We start from the raw sequence: 20441 nt of genomic DNA on the forward strand, positions 1-20441 counted from the left end.
AAAATGAATGTTAAAAATTATTTTTACATGCAACTGGAAAATAAGACATACAGACAATGGGGTATAGACATCCATCGTGCCCTACAGGAAAATAGAAGGGAAGGAGATAAAGGGAGGGGTGATAAAAGGGAGGGAAGATTTGGGCAAGGGGTAATAAGAATGCATGCTGTCTTGGGGTGAGGGGAAGGGGGAGATGGGGAGAAAATTTGAAACTCAAAATCTTGTGTAAGTGAATAATTTTTTAAAAGAAATGGAGTAATGCTCTAGGTCCATTGAAATGTGGTAACTATTCCCTGGGTTGCTGGCATGGGGAGTTATCCATTCAATTCACAGGTAACATTAACCTGGGAGAGGTGGTTAACCAGGAAAGAGATTTAAAAGCAAACACAGTGAAATTCATGGGGAGCAAATACATTTGGCTTAGAGGTAATACATCTGAAGAAAGGGGTAAAAGTCAACACAGAATAAGCTAAGAATGAATGATTATAATCAGTGCTACAGCTATATAAGTAGGAGTACTAAAGCATAGAGAAAAGGTACCCCTATAATACCTCTGACAATATCAATATCAATCACTAACATTTACGTAGCTTTAAAGTTTAAAAAGTATTTTACCTATGTTATTTCATTTGACCCTCACAACACCCCTATGAGGTAGAGTTATTATTCCCTTTATATATATTATATATATATATATATTATTATGCATAATACATATATATATTAGGTTAGTACTCCCATTTTACAGATGAGAAAACTGAGGCTGAGAATGATTAAGTGCCTGTTGCCTAGGGTGATGTGGCTCTTAAATATTTAAGGCAAAATATGAACTGAGGTCTTTCTGACTCCAGGTCCAACACTCTGCCTACTGTTTCACCTAGGAGGACCATTAGAAAGCCAATTCTGAAGAGTCTGGGAAGATGAAGATAATTTGAGGGTTTTTAAATTGACTTCGTAAGGAAAATTTTGAGGAGTTGGGTTTATTTAGCCAGAAGAAAACATCATCCTCTTTCAATACAAGAAGGATGATTCTACAGGAAATGGAGAAATAGTTGAAAAGGCAGCAAGAGGGATTTGGGCTAGATATAAACAAAAATTTCCGGCCTCATTTATGAATGTCCCATCAAGGGAAAGTTGGGAAATCTTTTTCTGAAAACTTTTTTTCTTTCCCTGGAGTGGTTTAAGTACTCTCCAAAGCACTAATCTGATGCTTTATCATGGATAATAGTAGCCTTGTTTTGTTAAGAAAGTAATGCACAAGTTGAGTCTGTGGCTCCCAATCTAAAAAGACTCAGGGTACAGCCCCAATAACATTCATAGCCTGTTTTCCAAAAGACTGATTTATTGCCATATGGAGAATTCTTACTTCATTCTCTAGCCATGGCAACCAGTGAAACAAATGGAAACTCTTAAAAGAACCCTCAACTTCTGAAGACCCCTTCCTCTGCTGCCACAAGGACAGAAGGCTGGTAGGGGAAAAGACAGGGGTTAGTGGTGCTAACAGTCACCAAATTTTGAGACCATCTATAAATATCATTTCATGTGGTGGTGTTCTTAATGCAATCCAAAGACCAATAAACAGCTCACTACTAGAAAAGAAACTGAACCACATCCATATTGACATTTTCACTTTAAATGAAAGCAGACAATGTGAAAGAGCCATAGCTAAATGGAAGGATGGTTCACAGGTTCTCCTCAGAGAGGCAAATAAAGGAGTTGGCAGAATGCATTTCACTGTGCCCAAGGGCCAGAAGAAACATCATAGCATGGGACATTTGGTCATCTTGCCTTGCCATGCTCATGTTGAACATAAATGAACAGACCGCCATGAAGATAACTGTGTCTCATGTGCCAACATCTGTTGAAGAGGATGAAAAAGGAGTAAAATTATACAAAGAACTTGGCAAGATCCTCCAAATCAAATCAACAATATGAAAATACTCAGTGGCTGTGATACAAAGGTGGGCTTTGGGAGGTATCAAAGACAAACAACCAAATCAACAAACAAAACCTGAGAGGAAAATGTCATGTCAGATATATTTGGAGTCAGGAGAACCTGGGCTCACATTCCACTTTAGTAACTCAAATTCCACTTAGTAATTATCTGATTCAGGACAAGTCATTTCAACTCTTTGAGTCTCAGATTCTCATCAGCAAAGGAGTAGGTTGAGCTAGGTGACCTCTAAATTCCTTTCTAGCTCTAAATCCATAATTCCATATTGGAAAGAAAGGTTGGAATTAAGAAATTAAAGGGGTCAAAACTTTGTAGGATGTTCAGAAACTTTGAACCCTCATATCACGATTACTTTTGTCCAAAAGGAGCCTATGGATGTGGTGAGCACAGAAAAAGATCACAAAAATAATATCAACTATATGTCAACAGCCAGTAAATCAATGGATGATGGAGCAATCATTATTTCAGAATCAGCTGGAGTGACAAATAAGACAGTTAGTTAGTAGGGATCAGAAGTAGAATTGGGCTCCTTCTTGTAGTGATCATATTACTCCAGGATATATGGACATACAATTTTTAAGACTTTGAACATCAACTGCCTACAACACAATCTACTAAGTACAGAGGGGATATAAAGAAAAGAAAGAAAAGTGGTTCCTAACCTCAAAGAACTTACATTCTACTGAATGATTAGTGTCAATGATCTTATTTTAATATGTGTCAGGGCATGATTCAAGGGCATTTTCAAGGGCATTATTTCAGTCACCTGGAGTGAGAAAGGGTAAATGATTTGAACAAAGATAAAAATGAACATCAAATTAGGATATAAATGACAAAACACAAAACAATGACCTATTATACAAGTTGTTGCCCTTAAAAATGGGACATAAATTATCTCAGTACAACTCACTTCATTCTACATGAATTTGTAAGTCTTCCTAGGTTTCTCTGAAATCACCTCTTTCATTATTTCTTACAACACAATAACATTTCATTTCATTCACATACAAAATCTTGTCCAGTTGTTCCCCAATTGATAAGTACTCCTATAGTTATTGGTTCCTAACCACTAAAAACATCCTCCATCCTTAACATATCCTTTCTTTTATAATCATATGCTGGTGATGATAGGCTTTACATAATTCTTGCTTGGTAGTGCATTTCACCCTACACGCACATACGAAGCTCTCCATTCTCCACTGGATGACCATCAACTTTAATAAGTAGGAGGACAATGGAATTCTATGATGCCTACCTGTGCCAAGCCATATCAGTAGAGTGAAAGGGTATGGTGATGGTTTGGTAAGAGACAAAAAGATCTCAAATAAAATTATCATCTATTTGTGTGATGTTTTTTCTGTGATGATAATTAAAGCTGACTTTTAAGTAATTATGAATGTCTTTTAAAGGACTCTGCAATCAGCTCACTGTCATCCTAAAACAGAAACAATGGAATGAAATCATCTTCCATAGGAAATTCCTCTTTCATTTGGAATCTGCTGTAGACATTCCTAGACAGAGACAAACATCTATATCACACATATGACATTCAACAAGGTACTGCCCATGCAAATGTTGATATCATAAAATCATAAATATGACCTAAGAATATAACTGACTCATTATCCTCTTCTTATTAATACTAAGGGGATAAAAGTTGCTTACTAAAATTATTCACCACTGTCATAGATGATTTCTGCACAAAGTCTGAATGGAAGACAAATTTTGTATAGACAGTGAGATTCTTCAGATGCTCCTGTTTTATGAATAATACTGTGCATTAATTAAAACATTACTGGGAATCGATAGTTTAAGCCCTGGTTATTCACAAGAGATCTGACTAGCAGGTCACAAATGAAAAATCAAGTGAACAAAGAATATATATTGCCCAGATTATTATACATATATATTATTGGGTAACTTATTAAATTGCACAATCAGCACATTTGTCTTTGGAAAGCATATTATAAAAGAAGGGAAATAAGTCAGTAATTGAATAGTAAGAAGAAATGAGCCTAGATTACACTGGGCAAATGGAGCAGTGTTTTCAAGCTGCTCCTGGTTACCAAAGCCCATCTGTTGAATACCAATGTTTTTCAGTGATGCTATATGGCTGCAAATAGTAAAACATCACAATCTTATCCATTAAACTGTAAACTCCTTGAGCGCAGAGATTCTCTTGCCTTTCTTTACCTTTCCCAGTATTTAGCAGAATTACTGGCATGTACATGTGGGTAATAAATATTAGCTAACTGACTGACTCAGAGGATAAAGATTTATTATAGAAATTGACCTCAGATATCTTTAAGTCCAACTGTTTTATTGTAAAGGTGAGGAAACTGAGACCCAGAGGGATTGTGATATGCCCAGAGTAGTTGTCAAATAATGGAGATGTAATAAATGTAATTAGATCACATAATATTACCATGGATATATGAGGAGAGGCACAGAAACTCTGTCAAAGACATTGAGGAACATACAGGAAAAGTGAAGAACAACACTGACCAAGCTGTTTTATTAGCATTCATATAATATTTAAAGAAGTGGAGGAAGGTCTCCAGCATATTAAGTAGATTCTCTAGGACTCCTGGAAGGAGTGGAAAACACCACAAAGGATTTTTTAAAAGTTTAAATAAGTTGTGAGCTGCATTGGAACAGAGAATACCCATATTGATGAAATCCTAGTTCTCTGAAAGTATTACAGATTATCAAATTTGGAAGAGGCTTTAAAGATCATAGAGTCCAATACTTACTTGAATAAGAATCCCCTCTACGAAATTCTCAAGGAATAACCTTCCAGCCTCTAAGACAATTCATTTAGTTCTAGAGTAATGATAACTATTATTGGAAAGTTTTTCCTTATGTGTACCATAAATATTCTCTTCTAACTGATGGCCATGACCAACCTCTAGCAATTCACATGGCAATAAAAGATATTAACATAAGGAATCAGGAAAACATTACCAAGTGTATGGCAAGAAACAGAATACCATAAGGGCATATGGGGCAATTTCATCACTTCTGTGGATTGAAGGCAAAGGTCTCAGAAGAAAGACAGGTTTGGGAAATAAACAGCAGTTTAATAAAATGATGTCTGACAACAAGACTTTTATTTCTTAATCATAGCTTAAAATATAAAAATGGCCAAGTTCCAGGAATGGAGAGGAGATGGCAGAATAGAGAAAGCACTTAACTGAGCTCTCCTAACATTCCACTCCAAACAAGTTTAAAATACTTCCTCAAATCAACTTCTGTAGTGGCAGAACCAATGAAAGGTCAAAATGAAACATTCTTCCAACCCAAGACAACATAGTAGGTCAGAAAGAGTGATCTGTAACACAGGGGTGGAGGCTGGCCTGGAGCTCACATGGATGAAGCACCTGTGGTGGGACCAGATAGTGGTAAAAGAAGCAGTAGCAACTTTGAGAGTTCTCAATCCAGAGACAGTAAAGGGACCTGGCAACTGATCAGAAAGACATTGCAAGGGGCTCCTATACTATTACTAGATGCAGCATCAGATGCTTTATGGGAACTCCATTGCTTATGCCCACTCCTGGATGATAGTTCAAGAGAGAGAGGAACTATTGGTCAATAAGGAGCAGAAACACTGAGAGGCAGTATCCCTTTTGATCACAAAGAGTCAGGGACCTTGAGGAACAGTATTACTTCCACTGACAAGGAATTAGACATCCTGAGGAATAGTATGACTTCTAGTCCCAATAGAGAAGAAGCAGTGAAAAGCAGTATCAACTGTAATCCCAAGGAATCAAAGGTCATTCCTGGGTAAGGACCAGAGTGCATACCAGGATAGCAGTGAACACACCTCTCCCAAGATCACAACAGCTTGGAAGTATTGAAAACTTCCAAACCCCCAGAACCAAAACTAAAAACAGCAGGAAAAAAGTCTGAAGCTTGAGACAGTGTTGCCCACCATGTCAGAACAGAGCTCTATGTTAACATAAGGTTCAAACTGAAGAAATATGGTGGAAAATGAGCAAACAAACAAAAAAGAATTTGATCATAAAATGCTTCAATGGTAAGACAGAAGATCAAGAAACAAACTTAAAAGACAGTGATGTCAAAACAGTGAGACAAAGCCTCAAAGAAAAAAAAGATACAAATTGACCCCAAGCCCAACAAGAATTCCTGGAAGATGTTAAAAAATTGATTTTCAAATGCAAATAATAGTGGTAGAGGAAAATATTAGGTAAAGAAATAGAAGCAATGGAAAAATATGAAAAGACAGTTAACAGCTTGGTGACAGAGGCACAAAAAAGAAAGAAGAAGAAAATAGCTCCTTAAAAAGCAGAACTGGCCAAATGGAAAAGGAGATACAAGATGTCACTGAAGAAAATAATTCCTTAAAAATTAGAATTGGGCAAGTGAAAACTAATGACTTCATGAGAAATCAAGAAACAGAAAACAAATTGAAAAGAATGAAAAAATGGGAGAAAATGTGAAATATCTCATTGGAAAAAAGAACTGAACTGGAAAATAGACTGAGAAGAGATAATTTAAACATTATTAGATAACCTGAAAGTCATGATCAAACAAAGAACCTAGACATCATATTTCAAGAAATTATCAAGAAAAAATTCCCCTATATCAAAGAATGAGAGGGTAAAGTAGAAACAGAAAGAATTCATTGATCACTTCTTGAAAGAGAGCCCAAAATGAAACTCCAAGAAATACATAGACAAACTGCAGAACTACCAGGTCAAATAGAAAATACTCTAAGCAGCCAAAAATAAATAATTCAAATACTGTGGAGCAATAGTTAGGATCACACAAGATTCAGCAGCTGTCTACTTAAAGGAGCTTGAAATATGATAGCATAGAAGGCAAAATAGCTGAGATTAAAAGCAAGAATAACCTGAACAGCAAAAGAATATAATTCTTCAAGGGAAGAAATGGATATTTAATGAAGTAGAGAACTTTCAAGAATTTCTTATGAGAAGACCTGAGCTGAATAGAAAATTTGACTTTCAAATACAAGACTCAAAATAAGTATTAAAAGAAAGATGTGAAAGAGAAATAATAGGGCACTCAATAAAGTTAAATGGTTTATATTTCTACATGGGAAAATTATACATGTAACATTTAAGAACTTTATTATTATGAGGAGAGTTAAAAGGATCCTACACAGAAAAAGTGTGAGATTGAATCAGTTGTGTTAGGATGATACAAAAAATGGATAGGCAAGAAAAAAGATGCCCTAGGAGTAGGGAGAAGAGAGAGGAAGAATGGGAGAAATTATCTCAAATAAGAGAGGTACACAAGGAAAAATCTTTTTACAGTAAAGGAAAAATTATGGAAAAATTTTTACCCAGCAGAAAAGTAGGAATGAAAGAGAATATTGAAAGAGAAAAGTGATAAGAGATGAGGGCAAATAAAAGAAGACTGTGTTCAGAAGCAAAACAGACTTTAGATGAGAGGATAAAATGAGAGAAGGATAAACAGAAGAAAATAGAATGGAGGGAAGTGGAACAGTAATTATAACTGAATTCACCCATAAAATAGAAGTGCACAGCGAATAGATTAGAAACTACAATCCAAACTATGTTGTGCACTTGAAACAGGGACACTCCCACAGAGACAGAGTTAAAATAAGGGGCTGGAACAGAATCTGATTTATTCCAGCTTAAGTTAAAAAAAAAAAGTCAAAAGCAAAAATAGACCTAATTGAAAGGCATAAGCACACAATGAAGTAATATCAATACTAACCATACATGCACCAAATGGCATATCACCTAAACTCTTGAAAGAAAAATTAAATAAATTACAGGAGGAAATCAACAGTAAAATTATGCTAGTGGAGATTTCCCTTCTCAGAGTTAAAGAACTCTAACCATAAAATAAATAAGAAAGACATCAAGGAGAAGGATAGAATCTTAGAAAAGTTAGATATGATAGATCTCAGGAGAAAACAGGATGAGAATAAAAAGGGGTGTATCTTTTTCTTAGCTGTACATGGTATCTTCACAAAAATTTTACTAGGGCATTAAAAACCTCACAACCAAGTGTAAAAATGCAGAAACATTAAATGCATTCTTTTTAAACTAAACTGTAATAAAAATTACATTTAATAAAGGGCCATGAAAGTATAGAAATAAAACTAACTGGAAGTCAAATAATTTTATCCTAAAGAATGAGTAGGAAAAGAATCTATATGTTCTAAAAGGTTTATAGCATCTCTCTTTGTTGTGGCAAAGATCTGGAAACTGCAGACATGCCCATCAATTGGGGAATGGCTGAACAAGTTTTGGTACATGATTGTGATAGAATACTACTGTGCTATAAGAAATGATGAGCTCAATAATTTTTTTTTTAAAAAGAAATACTTGCATGAAATAATGAAGAGCAAAATTAATAGAATGAAGAGAACATTGTATACAGTAAGAGCAATATTGCTTTAAGAACTTTGAGCAAATAACTTGTTTTAACTTATAAGCAACTAAATTAACTGTAAAGAACATATGAAGAAAGACACTATCTGCATCCAGGGAAAGAAGTTATAAATAGAAGTATGCATAGAACATAAACACATATGCACACGTGCACACACACCTATTTGTGTCCAATGGTAGCCATCTCTAGGATGAAGAAGGAGAGGGGAAAAAACCAGAAGAAAATTTACATGATAAATTTGTTGTATATTTGAAAAGAATAGCAAGTTGTGCATAGTTTATTTGCAGTTTCATGCACAATTGTCTTTTTTATTGGATCATGTTATGAAAATGCTTATATTTTATAAGTTAAAAATAAAATTTGAAAATTAAAAGGAATGAGTAGGTGAAAGAACAAACCACAGAAACATTCAATAGTTCAACCAAGAAAATGATCATGAAACAACATTCCAAAAGTTATGGAATGCTGTCAAAGTAGTAAAGAGGAATGCATATCTCTAAACACATGCATCAATAAAATAGTAGATCAATAAACTGAGCATGGAACTCGAAAAAAAAAACTGGGAAAAGAACAAATTAAAAATCTCCAATTAAACAACAACATAGAGATCCTAAAAATCTAAGAAAGATTAACAAAATTGGAAGATAAAAAATTTAGACTAATAAATAAAACTAAGAGAGCTGCCTTTATGAGGGGGAGCAAAATGGAGAAACCATGGTCTATTTGATTTTTTAAAAAAGAAAACCAAATTACTAGTATTTTTGAAAAGGCGAATGCATCACCAATGAAGAGCAAATTAATTATTAGGAATATTTTTCGCAATTATATGCCAGTAAAACTAAGTGAACTGGATGAATATTTTCAAATTTTAAGTTACATTAACAGAAGAAGAAATAAAATACTCAAATAATCCTATCTTACAAAAATAAATTGAACCAGTCTTCAATGAGTTCTCTAAGGAAAAAAAGTTCCCAGGATCACATGGTTTTACAGGTGAATTCTACCAAACATTTAAAGAACAATTAATCCCGGGGGAGGGGGGGCGGGGGGGGACAGAGCCAAGATAGTGTGGAGCTACAGTCAGGATCACACAGGACCTTGCACATTCTAAATTAAAAGATTGAAGGAACTGGAATATTGGAATAAGGCAAAGTAGCTGGGATTAAAACCAAGGATCAATTACCCAGCAAAGTTGAGCATAATATTTCAGGCAATGAGATGGATATTCATTGAAATAAGGGATTTCCAGACCTTCCTGATAAAAAAGACAGAATTCAATAGAAAATTCAATCTTCAAACACAGGTCTCAAGAGAGGCATAAAAAAGTAAACAGGAGAAAAGAAAACTTGTTACTCAATATGGGCAAACTATTTATATCCCTATAAGGGAAGATGATACTTGTTAATCTTCAGAATTATACCATTGTTATGAAATGTAAAAGGGATATGCCTAGATACAGGAAGTGGGTATAAAGGAAATGATGTGATGACAAAAGTGTGATTGAAAAGTATGAAGGAATTGTAAGAGATGTGAAAAGGAGGAGGCAGAAAATGATAAATTACATCACAGGAAGAGGCACAAAATTATATTACAGTAGAGGGAAAGAGGGGAGGGAAAGAACATAGTTTGAGAGGTACTGTCCTCTGATTTAGTTCAAGGAGGGAACATTTATATACTTAATTTAAGTATATAAATAAAACTACCTCTGTAGGCAGTAGGAGTGGAAGGGGGAAAGAAAGGGAATGGGAGGCTAAAAGGGAGGGAAGAAGTAGTAAGGGTAAAGGGGAGTAAAAGAGAGCAGGGTTGAAAGAAGGAAGGGTAGACTGCGGGAGGTGGTGGTCAAAAATTAAAACTCTATTGTGGAGGAGAATGGAGAAATAAAAGGTGGGAAAGAGGATGGAGGGAAAGACACACATAGTAATCATAACTGTGAATGTGAATGGGATGAACTCTCCCATAAAATTCAGATGGATAGCAGAATGGATTAAAAACCATAGTCGAACAATATATTGTTTACAAGAAACACATTTGAAATGAGGGGATACACACAGGGTAAAGGTAAAAGGTTGGACCTGAATATATTGTGCTTCAGCTAATGTAAAAAAAAAAAAAAGCAGGGGTTGTAATCCCAATCTCAGACAAAGCAAATTCAGACATAGATCTAATCAAAAGAGATAAGAAAGGAAACTATATCCTACTAAAAGGCACCACAGACAATGAAGCAATATCATTACTAAACATATATGCTCCAAATTGTATAGCATCCAAATTCTTAGAGGAGAAGTTAAGGGAGTTACAGGAAGAAATAGACAGAAAAACTATACTAGTGGGGGACCTCAACCTCCATCTCTCTGAACTTGATAAGTCTAACTTCAAAATAATCAGGAAGTTAAGGGGGTGAATAAAACTCTGGATAAGGTAGATATGATAGATCTCTGGAGAAAACTGAATATCAATATGCCATTTTCTCAGCAGTACATGGCACATATACAAAAACTGACCTTGTAGCACAAAAACCTGACAGTCCAGTGCAGAAAGGCAGAGATAGTCAATGCATCCTTCTCAGATCAATTCAATAAAGATTATATGTAATAAAAGGCCATGGAAAGATGGACCAAAAATTAATTGAAAACTAAATAATCTAAACCTAAAAAATGAGTGGATTAAACAACAAATCATAGAAACAATCAACAACTTCATTCAAGAGAATGACAGTAATAATAATGACAATAATGGGACAACCAACCAAGTCTAATAGGATGTTGCAAAAGCAGTTCTTAGGGGAAGCTTTTTATCTTTGAATGCCTACATGAATAAAATAGAGAAAGAGCAGATCAGTGAATTGGTCATGCAGTTGAAAAAAGCTGGAATAAGAACAAATTAAAATTCCACAAGTAAATGTCAAATTAGAAATACTGAAAACCAAAGGAGAGATTAATAAAATTGAAATCAAGAAAGTTATTGAACTAATAAATAAAGCTAAGAATTGGTTTTATGAAAAAACAATAAAATTGATAAGCTTTTGGTCAATTTGATTTAAAAAAAGAAAGAAGAAAACCAAATTACCAATATCAAAAATGAAAAGGGTGAACTCACCTCCAATGAGAAGGAAATTAAAACAATAATTGGAAATTACTTTGCTCAACTATATGCCCATAAATTTGACAATCTAAATGAGATGGATGATTATTTTAAAAATTTTAAATTGCCCAGATTAACAGAAAAGGAAGTCGAATACTTAAATAACACCATGTCAGAAAAGGAAATTCAACAGACCACCAATAAACTCCCTAGGAAAGAATCTCCAGGGCAGGATGAATTTACAAGTGAATTCTATTAAACATTTAAAGAACAGTTAATTCCAATACTATATAGACTATTTGGGAAAATTGGGGAAGGAGTCCTCCCAAATTCCTTTTATAATACAAATATGGTTTTGATACCTACACCAGGAAGAATCAAAACAGAGAAAGAAAAATACAAACCAATTTCTCTAATTAATACAGATGCAAATATTTTAAATAAGATTTTAGCAAAAAGAATACAGCAACTTATCAAGAGAATAATACATTATGATCAGGTAAGATTTGTACCAGAAATGCAGGAGTGGTTCAACATTAGGAAAACTATTAGCATTATTGATCATAACAACAAAACTAATAGAAATCACATGATTATCTCAATAGATGTAGAAAAAGTTTTTGACAAAATACAATGCCCATTCCTATTGAAACCACTGGAGACTGTAGGAATAAATGGAACTTTCCATAAAATAATAAGCAGTATCTACCTAAAACCTGCAGCAAGCATTATGTGCAATGGAGATAAGCTAGATACATTCCCAATAAAATCAGAGGTGAATCAAGGATGTCCATTATCACCACTATTATTCAATATGGTACTAGAAATGTTAGCTGTAGCAATAAGAGAAGAAAAAGAAATTGAAGGAATTAGAATAGGCAAAGAAGAAACTAAGTTATCACTCTTTGCAGATGATATGATGATATACTTAGAGAATCCCAGGGATTCAAGTAAAAAACTATTTGAATTAATAAACAACTCTATCAAGGTTGCAGGTTACAAAATAAACCCACAGAAATCTTCTGCATTTCTATACATTACTAACAAAGCCCAACAGTAAGAGATAGAAGGAACTAGGGTAGATACTATAAGATATTTGGGAGTCTACCTGCCAAAATAAATCAAGAAACTATATGAACACAATTACAAAACACTTTTTGCACAAATAAAGTTAGATATAAGTAAGTGGAAAAACATCAGTTGCTTGTGGGTAGCCTGAGCTAATACAATAAAAATGACAATTCTACCTAAAATAATTTACTTAGTCTGTGCCATACCAATCAAGCTATCAGATAATTATTTTCTAGAGTTAGAAAAATATATTATCAAAATTCATCTGAAAGAACAAAAGATCCAGAATGTCAAGAGAACTAATGAAAAGAAATGCCAGGGAAGGTGGTCTAGCTCTACCAGATCTCGAATTGTATTATAAAGCAGCATTTATCAAAACCACTTGGTACTGGCTAAGAAACAGAAGGGTAGACCAGTGGAATAGGTTAGGTACTCAAGACACAGAAGGCAATGAATATAGTGGTCTACTGTTTGATAAACCCACGCACCCCAGCCTCTGGGATAAGAACTCACTGTTTGACAAAAATTGGGGAAACTGGATAACAGTGTTGCAGAAAGTAAGCATAGACCAATGCCTGACACTATACACAAGAATAAAGTCCAGATAGGTATATGATTGATACTATGGACAAATTGGTGGAGCAAGGAATAGTGTATTTATCAGATTTATGGAGATGGGAAGAATTTTTGACTAAATGAGATAGAAAGCATTATGAAGTGCAAAATGGATCATTTTGATTACATTAAACAGAAAAGTTTTTGCACAACCAAACCCAGTGCAAGCAGAAAACTGGGAAAGAATTTTTGCACCTAATATCTGTGATAAAGGTCTGATTTCTAAAATACATAGAGAACTGAGTCAGATGTACAAGAATACAAGTCATTCCCCAGTTGATAAATGATCAAAGGATATGAACAGGCAGTTTTCAGAAGAAATTGAAACTATATATAGTCATATGAAAAAGTGATCTAAATCACTATTGATTAAAGAGATGCAAATCAAAACAACTCTAAGATACCACATCACACCTATCAGATTGGCTAACATGACAAAACAGGAAGATGATAAATGTTGGAGAAGATGTGGGGGAGTTGGAACACTAATTCATTGTTGGTGGAGCTGTGAGCTGATCCAACCATTCTGGAGAGCAATTTGAAACTATGCCCAAACGGCTACAAAAATGTGCACACCGTTTGACCCAGCAATACTGCTTCTAGGACTGTATCCCCAAGAGATCATAAAAATGGGAAAGAGACCCACATGTACAAAAATATTTATAGTAGCTCTCTTTGTGGTGGTCAAAAACTGGAAATCAAGGAGATGCCCCTCAATTGGGGAGTGGTTGAATAAATTGTGGTATATGAATGTAATGAAATACTATTGTGTTATAAAAAATGATGAACAGGAAGACTTCAGAGAGGCCTGGAAAGACTCATATGAACTGATGTTGAGTGAAAGGACCAGAACCAGGAGAACTTTGGACACAGCAACAACCACAATGTGAGAGGAATTTTTCTAGAAGACTTAGTACTTCATTGCAATGCAAGGACTTAAATAATTCCCAATGATCTCTTAAGGCAAAATGCCTTCCACATCCAGGGAAAGAACTGTGGAATTCAATCGCATTATGAAGCAGATCATTTTCTTTTGTATTATGTTTTGGTTTGTTTTATGATTTCTCCCATTCATTTTAATTCTTCTATGCAACAGGACTAAGGTGAAAATGTGTTTAATGGGAATATATGTGTAGAACCTATATAAAACTGTATGCCACATCAGCGAGGGAGTAGGGACATAGGGGGAAGGGGAAAGTGAGGGGAAAATTCTAAGGTATATGGAAGTGATTGTAGAACACTGAAAAAAATAAAATATTTTTTAAAAATAATAACAATTAATCACAGTACCCTAAAAATTAATTGAAAAATAGATATAGAAGGGGTCCTACCAAATTCCTTTTATAAGACAAATAATGGTGCTGATACCTAAACCAGGAAGAGCAAAAACAGAGAAAGTATCCAATTTCCTTAGTGAATATCAATGCAAAAATTTTAATAAAATACTAGCAAGGAGATTACAACAATGTATCACAAAAGTCATTAATTATGACCAGGTGGGATTTATAGCAGGAATACAGAACTTGTTTTATATCAGGAAAACAATATGGATAATTGACAACATCAATAACAGAAACAACAAAAATTATGTGATTATATCAATTGATGCAGAAATGGCCTTTGACAAAATTCAACTACCAATCCTCTTTAAAAAGAAAAAGAAAATGTAGGAATCAATGTAGCCTTTCTTAAATTATAAGTAGTATCTCTCTAAAACCAAGAGCAAACATATTCTGCAGTGAAGATAAACCTAACATTTCCCCAGTAAGATCAGGGATGAAGCAAGGATATCCATCACCACCACTATTGTTTGATATTTTATTAGAAATGCTACATGTAGCAATAAGAGAAGAAAAATAAATTGAAGGAATAAAAATAGGCAACATGAAAACAAAACTATCATTCTTTGCATACAATATGATGGTATAATTAGATAATCCTAAAAAATCAACTAAAAAACTAGTAGAAATAATAAAAAACTTCAGTAAAGTTGCAGGATATGAAATAAATCCACATAAATCATCAGCATTTCTATATGCTACCAAGAAAACCCAGCAACAAGACAGAAAGAAAAATTCCATTTAAAATAACTACACACTGTATAAAGTTCTTGAGAATCTACCTGCCAAGACAAACCCAGGGATTCTATGAACATAATTATAAAAACATCTTTCACACAAATAAAGATGCATCTACACATTAAGAGAAATATTAATTGCTCATGGATAGGCCAAATCAATATAAATAGACAATTCTATGTAAATTAATTTCCTTATTCAGTGTCATACCAGTCAAATTATCAAAGAATTATTTTATAGAGCCGGTAAAAACAGTAACAAAATTCATTTGGAAAGACAAAAGGTCAAGAACATCAAGAGAATCAAAGAAATAAATTATTCCAGATATCAAACTATATTATAAAATGGTTATTATCAAAACAATCTGGTACTGTGAATATAGAGTGGTGGATCCATGGAATAGATTAGGTACAAAATACACAGTAGTAAGTGACCATAGTCATCTAGTGTTTGATAAACTCAAAGACGAAAGTCTTTGGGATAAAAATTTAACAGTTGACAAAAATTGCTGGAAAAACTGGAAAAATACTTTGGCAGAAATTAGGCATAAGCCAACATCTCATACCATATATCAAGATAAAGTGAAAATGGGTAAATGATTTAGACATTAAGGTGGTATTATAAGTAAATTATGGGAGCATGGGAAAATGTACCTGTCAGTTCTATAAGTAAAAATTTATGACCAAACAAGAAATATAAAGATTATGAGAAGTAATATAATTTTGGTTACATGAAAATAAAAAAGCTTTTGCAGAAACAAAACTAGAACAGACAAAAACATGAGGAAAACAGGAAACTGCGGAGAAATTTTTATAGTAAATGACAGACATCTCATTTCTCAAACATATACGGAACTTAGCCTAATTTGTAAAAGTAAAAGCCATTCCCCAGTTGATAAATGGTCAAAGGATATGAACTGTTTTCAGAAGAAGAAATCAAAGCAGATAGTCACATGGAAAATACTCTAAATCACTATGGACTAGAGAAATTAAAATTAAAACAACTCTGAGATATAACCTTACCCCTATCAAATTGGTTAAGGTGTCAGAAAGGGAAAATAACAAATGCTGTAGGGCATGTGGAAAAACTGGGACGATAACATACAGTTGACGAAATTATAGCCCAAACATTCTATTGTGCATACCTTTTGACACTGAAATACCAATATTAGGTTTGTGTACCAAAGAAATTAAAGGGGGGAGGACCTAGTTGTACAAAAATGTTTATATCAGCTTTTTTTGTGGTGGTAAAGAATTGGAGGTTGATAACATGCCCATCAATTGAGGAATGGTTCAGCAATTTGTAGTATGTGATTATGATGGAATACTGTTGTGCTACAAGAAATGATAAGCAGGATGGGTTCAAAAAACCTAGAAAGACACATATGAGCTCATGGTAAGTGAAGTAAGCAGGACTAGGAGAACACTGTACACAGTTACAGCTATATTGTAAAGATGGTCCTCTGCGAAAGATTTGGCTGCTCTGATCAAGACAATGATCCAAAACAATTCTAAAGGACCCATAATGAAAAATTCTATCCAACTCCAGAGAGATCTCTGAGTGTAGATTGAAGCATTTCTTAACTTTATTTTTCTTATTTTATTTTTGTCTGTTTTTTTTTCCAACATGACTAATATACAAATATGGTTTGCAAAGCTTCACATTTGTGCTTTTTGTTCAGTCACTTCAGTTGTGTCTAATTCTTTGACCCCATTTAGGGTTTTCTTGGCAAAAATGCTGGAGCACTTTGCCATTTCCTTCTCTAGCTCATTTTACAAATGAAGAAACTGAAGCAAATAGGATTAAGTGACTTGCCCAAGGTAACACAACTGCTGTGTCTGAGACCAGATTTGAATTCAGGAAGACAAATCTTCCCAACTTCAGGCCCAGCACTCTATCCATTCTGGCACTTCACTGCCCTTGTATAATCAACATCAATTTGCTTGTCCTGTCAAGGAGGGAGGAGGAGAAAGAGTAAGGGAAAGAATTTGGAACTAATTCTTAAATGATTATTTTAAAACAACATGTAATTGGGAAATACTGAATGAAATAAATAAAATATATTAAAAAGATAGAAATGGCATGGTCTTATGTAGTGATCGAGCATGACTAACTAAAACTAGTAAAAACATATATTTGCCTGGATCACTACAAATATTATCAAAACATTTTTTCAAAGATCAAGAGAGGATCAGTGACTTATTTGCCAAAGATCATACTAGTAGCAGAGTTGGGTTCTGAACCCAGGTCTTTCCAATTCCAAAGTCAGGTTTCTTTTTGTTCTATTAAGCTTATGAGAAAAGGTGGATGAAAGTACTGGAAAAAAAAACTGTTGTGCCTTAAAATAAAAGAAAAAAATAAACAATTTGTGAGCCTAAATTTCTTTATAAAAAATAAGAAAATAAATCAATCTTCTCATTTGTTTGTGTGGGGAGACTGATGAGGGGTTATTTATAATGCTTTGAGAATAATGAGAAAATTCTGAGCTCCTACATTATGGGCAGATGTGGTAGAAGAAGAATGTGCTCAGGGACAGAACTTCTTAGTTTTGGATCCAATGTATTATTTCTGGGTCTGTGTCTGGGACATGGAACTGAATATCCTGCTTCCAACTGGAAATATGCCTAGAAGAACCAACCTTGACCCACCTCCTTCCTCTTAACAAATCAACCTGGGCACCTTCCTAGGGAACACAGAGACAGCTCTTCAAGAATTTAGGGTCTTGGGCCAGTGGCTGTAGAGCAAGGCTATTTGGGGTTTCAATCATTAGGTTGTTGGTTGGTTCAGAGAACATTATGGGAAAATCTGAGTCAGTGGAACACTTAGCCAGGGTAAAATTGTCAACCTTGGCTAGGAGTATCTCTCAAGAGAGTCAAATTGTCTCTCTCCTCATCAGCTGTTGCAAATAAAGCTCTCTGCTAAGTATCTCTTCTAGACATCTTCTTCTGCTGCTGTGGCCCCCTCTGTGTGAAGTAAAGAGTAGAAGTCCATTCTTCAGACCCAAGCTCCTGACAGTTTTCATGAGTCTTGGCTTCAACTGGCATCAGGGTCCACATATTTGAGTTTCTAGGTTTCAGAATTGGTATTAAAATGGGTAGAGAAGAGAACTTTTCTCAAGTTGTGTAATATTTACCAGCTGTATGACCATAGGTGACTCATTTGACCTCTCTAAGCCTGGGTTTCTTCATCTCTGGCAAAATTCTAGAAAATAATGACTTAAATCTTTAATTATGTACATATTTTATGCATGTTTATATGTATACGTATATATTTACATGTGCTTACATATGTGTGTGTGCATACATATATGTACAATAAATATATGCATGTGCTTATGTACATGTATGCATCTCTGTGTGTATAGGTATCTTTTTGCACCATTTTTTACACAGTGACTATCCCATTAGAATGGCAGCTCCTTGAGGGCAGGGACTGTTTTGGTATTTCTTTGAATTTTCAGTCCTTATCACAGTGCCTGCCACATAATAGGTACTGAACAAATGTTTGCTGACTGTTGACTGAAAAGCATTCAACCTATATACATCCTTAAAAATATGCCATAGAGAGTACATTATAGAAAGAAAACTAGAAAGAGTGACCCAGAAATTCTCAGTGAATAAAAACTAGGAAAGGAAACAGTAATAAGTATTATGTCCTCTGAAAAAATGAATAATAATAAGCATGGTGATCTAAATGTCCTTATATAAGGAAGTAAATTCAACCTAACTGATATCCTTCACAAAACTGTATTCCTGTAATTCATGACAGTAAAGAGGTTGTCAGTAATTTTTTTTTTCAAAAAGGCTATCCCAACAAAGTATAAATTCTGACAGATTCTAAAATGCCAGAAAGACTTCAAGTACATTCCTAGCAATAGTTCATATCTTCTTTCTATGGACCTGCTAGCTAAATATAAAAGAGGCTTATTAATAGAAAGCTAGGACTTGGTGATGACTTCTTTGGCCATGGCAACTCATAAAAGAATGACAGATACAAAATGGCCTTCATTTTTATGTGGTCCTCTCCCACTTTTGCAGTGACTATGACAACATGATTAGAAAGAGACAGCGTTTCTGATCCTTTTCCAGACCTTCTTCAAAGATTGACTGGACATATAAGAGAAACTGAATTGTATTAATTTCAATATTCACTGTAAGTGAAACCAAAAGACACAAGCAACTTTTAATTAAATATACACATAGCTCAAAGGTTCTGTTTAGAGAAGCAAATAAAGGAAGTGGCAGAGATAGTCTTTATCATACATATAAAGACCACAAAAGATCATTTCATGTGAGATTTGATTATCTCATCTTAAATTGTTCATAATGATCATTTATGAAAAGACCATTGTGAAAATAACTTCAGGTTATTTACTAACATCTATTAAAAGCATGAAGTAGGACAACTGTATGAAGACTTGATAAGGTCTTCCTAATTAAATTATTGCTTATGCTACAGTGGCTTCAATGCAAATATGGGCATAAAGAAGAAGAGGGGAAGATACGAAAAAAACATAGTTTAGGATTAAGAAACATGGAAAGTCAAAGGCTTGAAAACTATATAGAAGATTTGATCCTCTCTGTTATGGATACTTTCTTAGGAAGATAGCTTGTTGGGTGACACTGGAAATGCAGACCACCAAATATAACCCAAAAGTGAAATTAGTTATGTTTAATAGATAGAAAATGACTTTTCATTAGTGTGAAAGTCATTTCTGAATCCAATGTTGTAACACGAATATGTCACCCATAGCAGCCACTGTGAATATGCATGCATATTTCCAGGGTAAATTTGCAAAATATAATAAACTCTCCTCCTCAAAGGCAAAGCCAAAATATTTATTTGGGACATCATTAGAATACCAAAAGGTAAGATTTAACAGGATACTTATCATGAATCTAGGGAGTGCTGACATCTTAAACCTTCTGTCAGGCCTCCCCACAAAAACAACTTACCCTAGACAAATTCTTCCCTCCACCCACTCACAGCTAGCTTCTCTCTCTCTGCTCCTTGGGTCAACTGCTACCACTCATAGCTTGCTTCTTTCTCTCTGCTCTGCCTGTGTGTTCTTTTCTCTCTCTCTCTCTCTCTCTCTCTCTCTCTCTCTCTCTCTCTCTCTCTCTCTCTCTCTCTCTCTCTCTCTGTCCCTTCCTCTCCCCTCCAGCAAGCTCCTCTCAGTCTAAGCTCCATGTGACCAAGGCTCCATGTAATCACAGGCTCCATGTATTAGGCTA

The sequence above is a fragment of the Notamacropus eugenii genome, chromosome 1, assembly GCF_028372415.1.
Source record: "Notamacropus eugenii isolate mMacEug1 chromosome 1, mMacEug1.pri_v2, whole genome shotgun sequence".
NCBI classification, from domain to species: Eukaryota; Metazoa; Chordata; class Mammalia; order Diprotodontia; family Macropodidae; genus Notamacropus; species Notamacropus eugenii.